We start from the raw sequence: 11,242 nt of genomic DNA on the forward strand, positions 1-11,242 counted from the left end.
CGACCAAAAATTCTAAAAATAAATCCATGGATGGGTATGTGAGTCTAAATTCAGGGAAAATTTACAAAACCAGTTTCCGAGTTTTGAAACTCGAGATATGATTTTTAAGGCGACGGTGACACAGTTTTCTAGCCTGACTGGTAATGTCAAATTGGTTGGTATCTTGAGAGGATTTGGCGTTAACCCTCGTGTCCGACACGGCGTCGGTCACGAGTTAGGTGTTACAATTTTATTGGTATCAGAGCTATGGTTTAGTCGGTTCTAGGACTACCATAGGCGTATGAGTCTAGCTATACATGCCAAATTATTAGTGCTTAATAATGTGATGACTTCGACGGTTGAAATTTTTGTTTTGATTAGCGATGGAACCGGGATAGAGACCCTTGGCGGATGACGTTGAAAGTGTAGTGGCTGCCCTGCGCAAGGGACACCGCCTGTTGAGCCTCGGTCATCCGCGAATAATCAAAATGAAGGGCGAAACAAGCCTTCTTCACCATGATGAATGAGTGGGTCGCGAATATGCCCGAACCAATCCGGTGTCCAACCATTCCCGAATTTAAATAATCCACCCCAAGAGCCCGTGATGCCATCGATTCGATCCCGTGAGGTGAGTAAACCACCGTGGACTTGATTAGGAAGCGTGGGGCCGAGGAGTTTAAGGCCATAGTTACCGACGATGCCGAAAGGGCCGAAGTTCGCTTGATAACACCATTAGAGTGTTTGATGAACTGTCATGCACACGATGAATGTCTTAAGTGTGCTATATCTTTGTTGCGAGACTCACCTACTATTGGTGGAGGACCTTGATTTCCATAGTCCCAAAGGAACAAGTTACTTGGGATTTCTTTCAAACGAATTTCGGAAGAAATATATTAGTCAACGATTCATCGATCGAAGCGTAAGGAGTTCCCGGAACTCAAGCAAGGCCGTATGATCAGATCTCGAATACTGAACATGAGTTCGTAAGACTTAGTCGGTATGCTCGGGAGTGTGTGGCTGATGAGGTTGCTATGTGCAAAAGATTTGAAGAAGGATTGAATGAAGAGTTAAAGTTACTAGTGGGAATTTTGGAGATAAAGGAGTTCGTGACACTAGTCGAACGAGCTGCAAGGCGGAAGAACTTGGGAAGGAGAAGAAGAAGGCTGAATTTGAAGCAAGAGATTACCGTAAAAGATCAACGAGTAAAGCTCCGTTCTCGATCGTAAAGAGGTTCGGGGAGGACACCAAGAAGTCGAGGGCGCATCATGGAATTTCCATTAAAGCCCGACCATTGACGGACTCCGAGCTACATCGGTAGCTAGTGTGGGCAATAATCGTCAAGAGAGACCTGAATGTCCCCAATGTGGAAGACGACACCTAGGTGAATGTTGGGGTAAGTTTGTTAACCTGACTCATTTGGATGTGGTTCAAGGACCACTTCATTAGGGATTGCACGAGCTAGATGAGAAGAATAAGATGCAAGGTGCGAGATCTAGTGGGGCGACGATACTAGAGGTAGACCCCGAGGGTTTTAGGAGGTAGGGGTGGTAATCGGAGGGAGCCACCGACACGGCTGTTTGATCCGAGACCCGAGCTCTGCTAGAGCATATGCCATCCGCGCACGAGAGGAGGCATCCTCCCCGACGTAATCACTGGTACTTTTACTCTCTTTGATACTAGTGTGATTGCATTGATTGACCCCGCTCTACTCATTCATATGTATGTGAAACTTTAGCATCCAAGAAGACTCTACATGTTGAGTCTCATCGAGTTCGTAATTCAGTGTCAAACCCTTTGGGTCAATACGTACTCGTTGATAAAGTGTGCAAGAGATGCCCCTAATAATTCGAGAATCTGCTTTTCCGGCCGATCCGATGCTTCTACCATTTGATGAATTCGATGTTATTCTTGGTATGGATTGGTGACCGTACATGATGCAAAGGTAGATCGCAAAGGAAAACCATTGATTTGAGGAGTGCAAATAATGAGGTAGTCCGAGTCGAGTCTCTTGATTTAAAAGGAGTGCCGCGATAATATCTTCTATGACCGCTCGGAGATATGTGAAAAGGGTGTGAAACATACCTTGCGTATGTGTTGGAAAGTAAAAAGACGGAAAAGAAACTCGAATCGGTATCGATGGTTTGTGAGTATTCGGATGTTTTTCCGGAGGAGTTACCGGATTGCCACCGGTTCGAGAAGTGGAATTCGCATCGGTTGTACCGGTACTACGCCAATCTCAATAGCTCCGTATCGTATGGCATTAACGGAGTTAAAGGAATTGAAGGTTCAATTGCAAGAATTGACGGATAGAGGTTTCGCTCGACCGAGTTTTTCTCCATGGGCGCACCGGTATTGTTTGTGAAAAGAAGGACGGAAGCATGAGGTTGTGCATCGACTACCGTCAACTCAATAAAGTGACGATAAAGAATAAATATCCGTTGCCACGAATTGACGATTTGTTTGATCAATTAAAGGGAGCCTCGGTGTTTTCAAAGATAGATTTGAGGTCGGGATACTATCGGTTGAGGGTCCGAGAATCGGACATACCAAAACCGCTTTTAGAACAAGGTACGGTCACTACGAATTCTTGGTGATGCCGTTTGGGCTCACTAATGCCCTACGGTGTTTATGGATTTAATGAATAGAATTTTCAGGCCATACTTGGATCGGTTCGTAATTGTATTTATCGATGACATTTTGGTCTATTCGAGAGATGAAACTGAACATGCTGAACACCTAAGGCTAGTGTTGCAAATCTTACGAGATAAGCAGTTATACGTAAAGTTTAGTAAATGTGAATTTTGGTTGAAAGAGGTTAGCTTTTTAGGGCACGTGGTGTCCGCATCGGGTGTCAGGGTGGACCCGAACAAAATTTCGGCCATAGTCAATTGGAAACCTCCAAGGAATGTTACCGAAGTTAGGAGCTTTTTGGGGCTTGCCGGTTACTACCGACGGTTTGTAAAAGGATTCTCGATGATAGCCACACCCATGACAAAACCGCTTGAAAAGATGTCAAATTTGAATGGACGGAAAAGTGTCGAAAAGTTTCGACCAATTGAAAACCCATTTGACGAAAGCTCCGGTTCTAGTACAAATTAATCGGCAAAGAGTTTGTCATCTATAGTGATGCCTCCCTACTTGGGTTAGGTTGAGTATTGATGCAAGAAGGTCGAGTTGTGGCCTATGCATCGAGACAATTAAAGCCACATGAGAAAAATTATCCAACCCATGATCTCGAATTGGTCGCCATCGTATTCGCCTTAAAGATATGGCGACATTACTTATTTGGTGAGAAGTGCCATGTGTATTCGGATCACAAAAGTCTCAAATATTTGATGACTCGGAGACTTAAATCTGCGACAAAGACGATGGCTCGAGTTGTTAAAAGATTATGAACTCGTCATTGATTATCACCCGGAAAGGCTAATGTGGTTGCGGATGCCTTAAGTCGAAATCACTTTGTTTGCTTTACTGACGATGAATGTACACTTGTCTATTCTACCCGACAATGTGTTAGTAGCCAATTAAAGGCCAAACCATTGTTGGCTCATCAAATTCGGAAGCTCAAAAGTTGATGAGGAGTTACTTGCAAAACGAAATTTGAGTGTGTTCGAACAAGGAATCGAGTTTCAAATTGATGATGACGATTGTTTGAGGTTCGAAGTCGTCTGTGTTCCAAAGAATTGAAACTTATTTCGATAATTCTAAATGAAGCCCATTGTAGCCGAATGGCAATCCACTCGGGGAGTACGAAGATGTACAACGATTTGAAACGCCAATTTTGGTGGCCCGATATGAAACGAGACATTTCTAAATTTGTTTCAAGGTGTCGATATGTCAACAAGTGAAAGCGGAACATCAAGTGCCATCGGGATTACTTGACCGATCACGATACCCGAGTGGAAATGGGATCGAGTCACCATGGACTTTGTATCCGGACCGCCATTGTCGTGAGTAAGAAGGATGCGATCTGGGTCATTGTTGATAGATGACCAAGTCTGCTCATTTTATTCTGTCATACCGATTTTTAAGCTTGATAAATTGGCGAATTATCGTCTCCCAAATTATTCGATTGCATGGGGTGCCTATTTCTATCGTGTCGGATAGAGACCCAAGATTTACATCGCGATTTTGGAAGAAATTGCAAGAGGCTTTGGGTACCAAGTGCATTTTAGCACTTTTTTCACCCCAAACCGATGGTCAATCCGAACGGATAATTCAAATACTCGAGGATATGTTGAGATGTTGCATCCTTGAGTTTAGTGGTGCATGGGAACGGTATTTACCTTTGGTTGAATTCGCACAACAATAGCTTTCAATCAAGTATCAAGATGGCACCTTACGAGGCTTTATACGGTCGTAAATGCCGTACCCATTATTCTGGACTGAACTTAGTGAAGGAAAAATCTTGAGGTTGATTTGGTTAAGGATGCCGAGCAAAAGTTCGAGTAATTCGTGAAAGTTTGAAAGTCGCTTGAATCGCCAAAAGTCGTATGCTGATTTGAAAAGAAAAGATATTGAATATCGGGTTGGAGACAAGGTATTTCTCAAAGTCTCACCGGAAGAAAGTGCTTAGATTTGGCCGTAAGGGCAAATTGAGCCCGAGGTTCATCGAGCCATATGAGATATCCGAACGAGTCGGTCCATCGCGTATCGTTTGATTTTGCCCCGAGCTCGAAAAGATTCACAATGTTTTCATGTCTCGATGCTTCGACGATATAGGTCGATCCATCGCACGTAATTGCTCCATCCGAGATTGAGATTCACCTAATTTGAGCTATGAAGAGGAACCGGTTCGCATTATGATGCGTGAAGTAAAAGAGTTGCGCAATAAGAAAATTCCGTTAGTGAAGGTGTTGTGGCATAAACACGGAATTGAAGAAGCCACTTGGGAACTTGAGGACTCTATGAAAGAGCGATACCCGAGCCTATTTACCGGTAAGATTTTCGGGATGAAAATTTCTTAAGTGGGGAGAGTTGTGACACCCAAAATTGACCCTAGACGGGATGTGGTTTCGGACCACAAAACCGAGGCATAAAAATAATTTAAAATTTATTGTGATGCCTATGATATGTGTTAAATTGTGAGTGACATTTTGATGATTTGATTTAGTGTTATAAAGGTGAATTTCACCGAAAGGACTTGTGTGAGAAAATTTAGAAATGTGCTAGGCAAATGCAAAGTGGCCTAATAATGCATGTTGTGAAAATGAGGATTTGCATGTCAAATTTCCTAAAGATAGCCTAGTGGCCGCCATGACAAGGATGATGGGCAAAAGAAAACATGTCATAAACATGTTTTGTTAATGGTTGATGTCAAAATTGATAAAATATTAAGGTTGTAGGAAGAGAAACAAAAAAAAATGTGTGTGTGTGTGTGGTTGCCCCTTGCAGTGAATGGAGCAAAGAAAGAAAAAAAAAAAGAGCTTCATTTCCTTTGGTTCTCTCTTAGCCAAATTGAAGAAAGAAAGGGGAAGGGGAGATTTCGGTCAACTTTAAGCTCAAAACAAGGTTAGTAATTCATGTTAGATTTTGAAATTTCAGCTTAATGTAAGTTGATTACTAAGTTCTTTAACTAGCCCATGTTAAAATTTTGGATTTGGGTGGTGCATGAAGTATTCGCCATGGTAGATAGTGAAGGAGTTGATTATTTTCTTTGTGTTAAATGAGTGATTGTGGATGGGTGAAGTGTGAGCTAGTTAAATATTCATATAGTTAGGTTGGATGATAGGAAGAAAAAAAAATCGCTTGTGTATGTACACTAAGGCCGAATGTAAAGTTGGAGATTTGTGGGAAATGTATGTGTCTTGAAGTGTTGGAATGGAGAGGATGCTTTAATTGTGTTATGAACAATTATGTGTTAGAAATTGTGATTTTGGGTTGACTAGGATTTTCGCCATAGTGGTCATTGAGGATTAAGGTTATGTTTCATGCTAAACTTGATAAATCTTGGTGTATGGGTGTTTGAACTAAACTAATGATCAAATAGATGCATAAATACAAAGTAAGAAGAATCGGCTATTGTATGTAATACTATTGCCGAATGTGAAAATACTATACTTGAGTAATGAATATGATTGGATTATTGATAGTATGGTAATTGCATAAGACTATTAGTAGAATAGCTAAGAACGTAAGGTAGTAAGATAAAAATTTTACCATGTCGTTCCGTATGTCATAAGATCATTAAAATGTGGATACCAATATATGTACCAAAGCGGTTGAATGAGCTAATTTATTTGTTTAAGCTCAAGATCCTAAAGGAGAGGCGTCCAACAAGGGAAATCGAAGATCATCGAGTAGCCGACTTGGAATTAATTACGAACACAAGGTAAGTCATTAAGCACGTATTTGATATTGCTTAAATGATTGTAAAATTTATGCAATTGTGTTTAATGGGATGATATATATATATAAATGAAAATGTATGTGTATGGAGTGATGACATTTGTTGAATGTAAAAGAAATAGTGAAATGTGTAGAAAGTTTGCTTTCGGCACTAAGTGTCTTGAACAATACGTGTATACGGTGATTTAGATCGGCACTAAGTGTGCGTGCTGGAAATATATGACACTAAGTGTGCGTGCTGGAAATATAAGGCACTAAGTGTGCGTGCTGGAAAAATATGACACTATGTGTGCAAGCTAGAAAAATACGGCACTGGGTGTGCGAGCTCGGAGGGTATGGCACTGTGTGTGCGGGCTTAAATTACGTGGCACTAAGTGTGCGAAATCGAGTAGTAAGCACTGTGTGTGCGTACTCTATATATATGGAGGGTGTGTCTCCATTGAATTGAGTATGGACAGCGGATCGGGTAAGTACCTCGAGCTCATGACGAATAGAGAATACGTTCATGCTTGGGGTTGAATTTGATAAGCCTTAAATCTATGTGATGATTGAAATTGTATGGTTGTGCTGGAAAATGAGTTAATGTGTAAAAATGCTTCGATTATCTTGTTGTGTAAAATATGAAATGTGGATGTATGACTTGGTACGAGATTGGACCGAAAGGTCCGAGGTATTATGGTATAGATTCGATATGGATGAGTACCTAGCCTCGTTTGTTGTACATGTTGTAGTAGCTTTATCAGTGGATTGATGAATGCTTATGACTTACTGAGTTGTAAACTCACTCGGTGTTTTCTTGTCACCCATTTTAGGTCTCTCGGACTCGTATTGTTTGCGTGATCGGGACCGTCGTTGAAGTCATCACACCGGCTGAAATCTTGTGGTATTGTTTTTGTTGTTGAAGAACATTTGGCATGTATAGGCTATTATATTTTGTCGAATTGTGGGTTGTAAACTTTAAGCCATGTGAAAATGGCCTATGTGGTCGTCGAGTGGGATGCTAGAACCTATAGCCACGAGTCTTAGAAACTCTAATTTTGATAAGGTGGCCATAATTTGTGTCATGTATGATGGATGATTAAGGCCAAGGAAAGATTCATGAAATTGGCATAGTCTACTGCAGTAACTGTTGCGGACAGCAGCAGTGAGATGAGATTGAAAATCACTAAAAATAGTAGAAGTAGAATTAAATAGTGAGTAAATTATGGAATTGAACCTTGATGAATATATTTTTATATGGATGAAACGAAACGACCATATGAGCAGTATACTGAGAAATATTAAAGTTCTCGTGAGACAGGGCCAGAACGGTTTCTGGGTCCCCTGTCGCGACTTTGAAAATTTACCATAAATTATCCAGAAAGAATTAGGAGTCATGCCTTATATGTAAAGATTCCATTTTGAGTCTAGTTTCATTAGAAACAAACGGCACCAGTATTAAATCCCTGTACAGAGAGATATTCAAGTTGTAACGCGCGAAGGTCAGAGCAGTCGATCCCTGTAACATGGGTGACTTTAACTAATAAACTGTACCAATTGGCCCGACCAAAAATTCTAAAAATAAATCCATGGATGGGTATGTGAGTCTAAATTCAGGGAAAATTTACAAAACCAGTTTCCGAGTTTTGAAACTCGAGATATGATTTTTAAGGCGACGGTGACACAGTTTTCTAGCCTGACTGGTAATGTCAAATTGGTTGGTATCTTGAGAGGATTTGGCCGTTAACCCCTCGTGTCCGACACCGGCGTCGGTCACGAGTTAGGGGTGTTACAATTAGCTCGGACGAGTAATCCTATTGATCTCATTCCTGATATAATCCCTCTCGAGCATATGTTACAATTAGGATTTAGCCTGGACTGGTAATCCTAATTGATCTCTTCTGAGCATACGTTACATAAAGGATTTAGACTGGACTGGTAATCCTATAATACGATGTGTGGCTCGAGAGTGTGTTCTTTGATTAAATTCCCTAATGGGTACTTTTGAATAAGAACTGACGGGTTATTGAATTGTACTACTTGAGTATACATCGAAATTTCAATGATTCAACAGACACAACTCTTGGCATGATAAGAGAATTATAGGATGAAATGAATAATGTCTTAAAGGAAAATTGTATGATGAGCTCCTCTATGTTTATTTGATGTATATGAAAATATTGTGACTAACATGTTTGATGGAATGCATGTGTTTAGGCAATTTAGCCAAGTTGATGGAAAACATGATATTGTATGCTTAGATTTAATAAACAGGAGTGGTAAGTTTAGTTTCCGTTATACGAACTTACTAAGCATGTAATACTTATTAGATCTTATTTTCCCTATTTTTATAGTGCTCAAAAGCTCGTGAAGGTTGGAGACCATTGGAGCATCATCACACTATCCATTAGCTTATTTTGGGTATATATAGTAAAATCATTTTGGTACAATGGCATGTATAGGCTAACTTGGTCACAGATGGCTTAAAGATGTGGTTTGTAATCTAGCTATTGGAATGGCTAGTAATGGTTGTTTTTGATATACTTGTAATGTCATACTACGATAGCCACATGTATGTTAAGCAGTTGATCAAATTATGTCTAACATATGGAATATACCAAGGTAAAATTGTAACACCCCTTACTCATATTCTATGCTGGAATAGGATACGAGGGGTTAACGAACATAAACTCAGACAACTGAGACATGAATTTCTGCCCAAATTTAAAACTTTTCATTCACATGCATATCATCCCTTATGTAGGCCCACGAAGCCCAAAACATACATCGAGGGTGGTTCAGGACTAAACCCGAAATGGAAATTTGACCACATTAGAAAATTTTCTCATTTTGGAGGGTCACACGCCCGTGTGGGTAGGCCGTGTGGCTTGGACACGGCCGTGTCCTCAGCCCGTGTAGCTTTCTGTTTATGACGTCATGCACGAAATGTGGTTACACGGGCAAGGCACACACCCGTGTCCTTAGACCATATGGTGAATTAAATTTTAAAATCAGGTGCAGAATTCACACGGCCTGGGCACACGCCTATGTCTTGAGGCCGTGTCCCTCACACGGCCAAGACACACGGCCGTGTCTCTGCCCGTGTGTTTACTACTGGGCATTCTGTTTTGCATTAATTAGGGAGCAGGGGACACACAGCCGGACCACATGTCCATGGAGCAGATTGTGTGTCACACACGGCCTAGACACATGCCCGTGTGTCTACCCATGTGGACAATTATTGAGGCTATTTCCTAAGCCAATTACCACCCTTAATTGCACATACACAAACATGACTTCAATGGCACTTAGCAGGGCATAATTGAGCACTTAAACATACACAAACAAGACATGGTCATTATCATTTCATCTCTACTTACACATGCATAAGACTTTATACTTTGTCAAACCAAATTTATAATTTTGCATGCACTAAGAGTGGTAGATTACTCCTATTTGACATAATCAAGTCTTAATTTTCATCATGCATTTCATTCACAATTCCATCACATACACACAACAATCAGCTACATTACAATTGCATAGACATATACATGCATAAATAATTTGGTTTACAACATAATAATCAATATGAGCCACATCTCATGGCCTTATACAAATTGGACCACAAGCCATTCTAGGCCAACTCATTTGGTCACATTTACAATGGACTAATTACTCAAAAGACAAAGTCCTTATACATGCCATAGACTCAACTACTTGAATTCATCAATGCCCGTAGTGATAGCTTGATAGTGTGATGGTCTCTCTGGTGATCTCCAACCCGAACTAGCTAAATTAACCTATAAAAGATGGGAAAGTAAGGGGAGTAAGCTTTAGAGCTTAGTAAGTTCATATGCAAATAATAAACAATTATTAACATCCATTTAATTTACCCATCCATGAGAACATTATTGATACAAATTGTATTAATTCTCATGATTACCACTTACTCGTTCATAATGCTTACTCTTTTATCTTATAAATACCATTTACATGCCTTGGCATTTGCCTAACCACCATAGTCTCTCCAATATAACTTATCACATTATTTAACAAGTTATTCCCATCCTCCTAATCACATGTACATCATTTATGAGTAATCATAATTTCAACATATAGTTCAACCACCTTTCACTTGTCTAAGCTCCTATCTTACTATGTTCTCATAATGACTTTATTCGGCAATTATGCCTATATTTCTTTTCCTTATATCCAATGAAACACAATTTAAATAAATGAACCGTAAAATATCACAAATCAATTAGGCTCCTAAGCCTATAACATGATCATTATCAAATCTTAACATGCATCCATTTATCATAAATGTAGATCATTTGTCACAAGGTTATCATTATTTCACAAGTAATTTGTTTATGTACATTCTCACCAAGAATTCATCATATACCAAATCCACCTCACATGAGTTCTGTGTACATACCTGTACCACTCGTAATATAGTCACATACTTTCTCGCTCTTAACATACCCGTTGAAATACAATTTAAGCATATAAACATATTAGATCACATCTCAATTTGGCCCAATAGCCTAACAAATAATCATCATTTATATTTGTCATATATCCAACATCACAAATATGTGCGCTATCAACCACAATGGGTAATAAACAATTATTTCCACAATAATCATGAATTTACAATTATAGGCTTACATACATGCCTATTTACTCATAGTAATTTCATTCTCATACTCATCTTTGATTTACCCGTTGAACACATTGGAATACTAAGGATGCTCGGGGATCTCATACTCTTAGTACCGTGTCAATGCCATATCCCGGATATGGTCTTACATGAAATATCATATCGATTCCATGTCCTGACATGGTCTTATACGAAATCATATACCGATGCCATATCCCAGATATGGTCTTATACGGAATCTCGGTAGTCCTAATATCATGACATTTGTAT

Source organism: Gossypium arboreum, chromosome 2 (genome assembly GCF_025698485.1).
Source record: "Gossypium arboreum isolate Shixiya-1 chromosome 2, ASM2569848v2, whole genome shotgun sequence".
Classification (NCBI taxonomy): Eukaryota; Viridiplantae; Streptophyta; class Magnoliopsida; order Malvales; family Malvaceae; genus Gossypium; species Gossypium arboreum.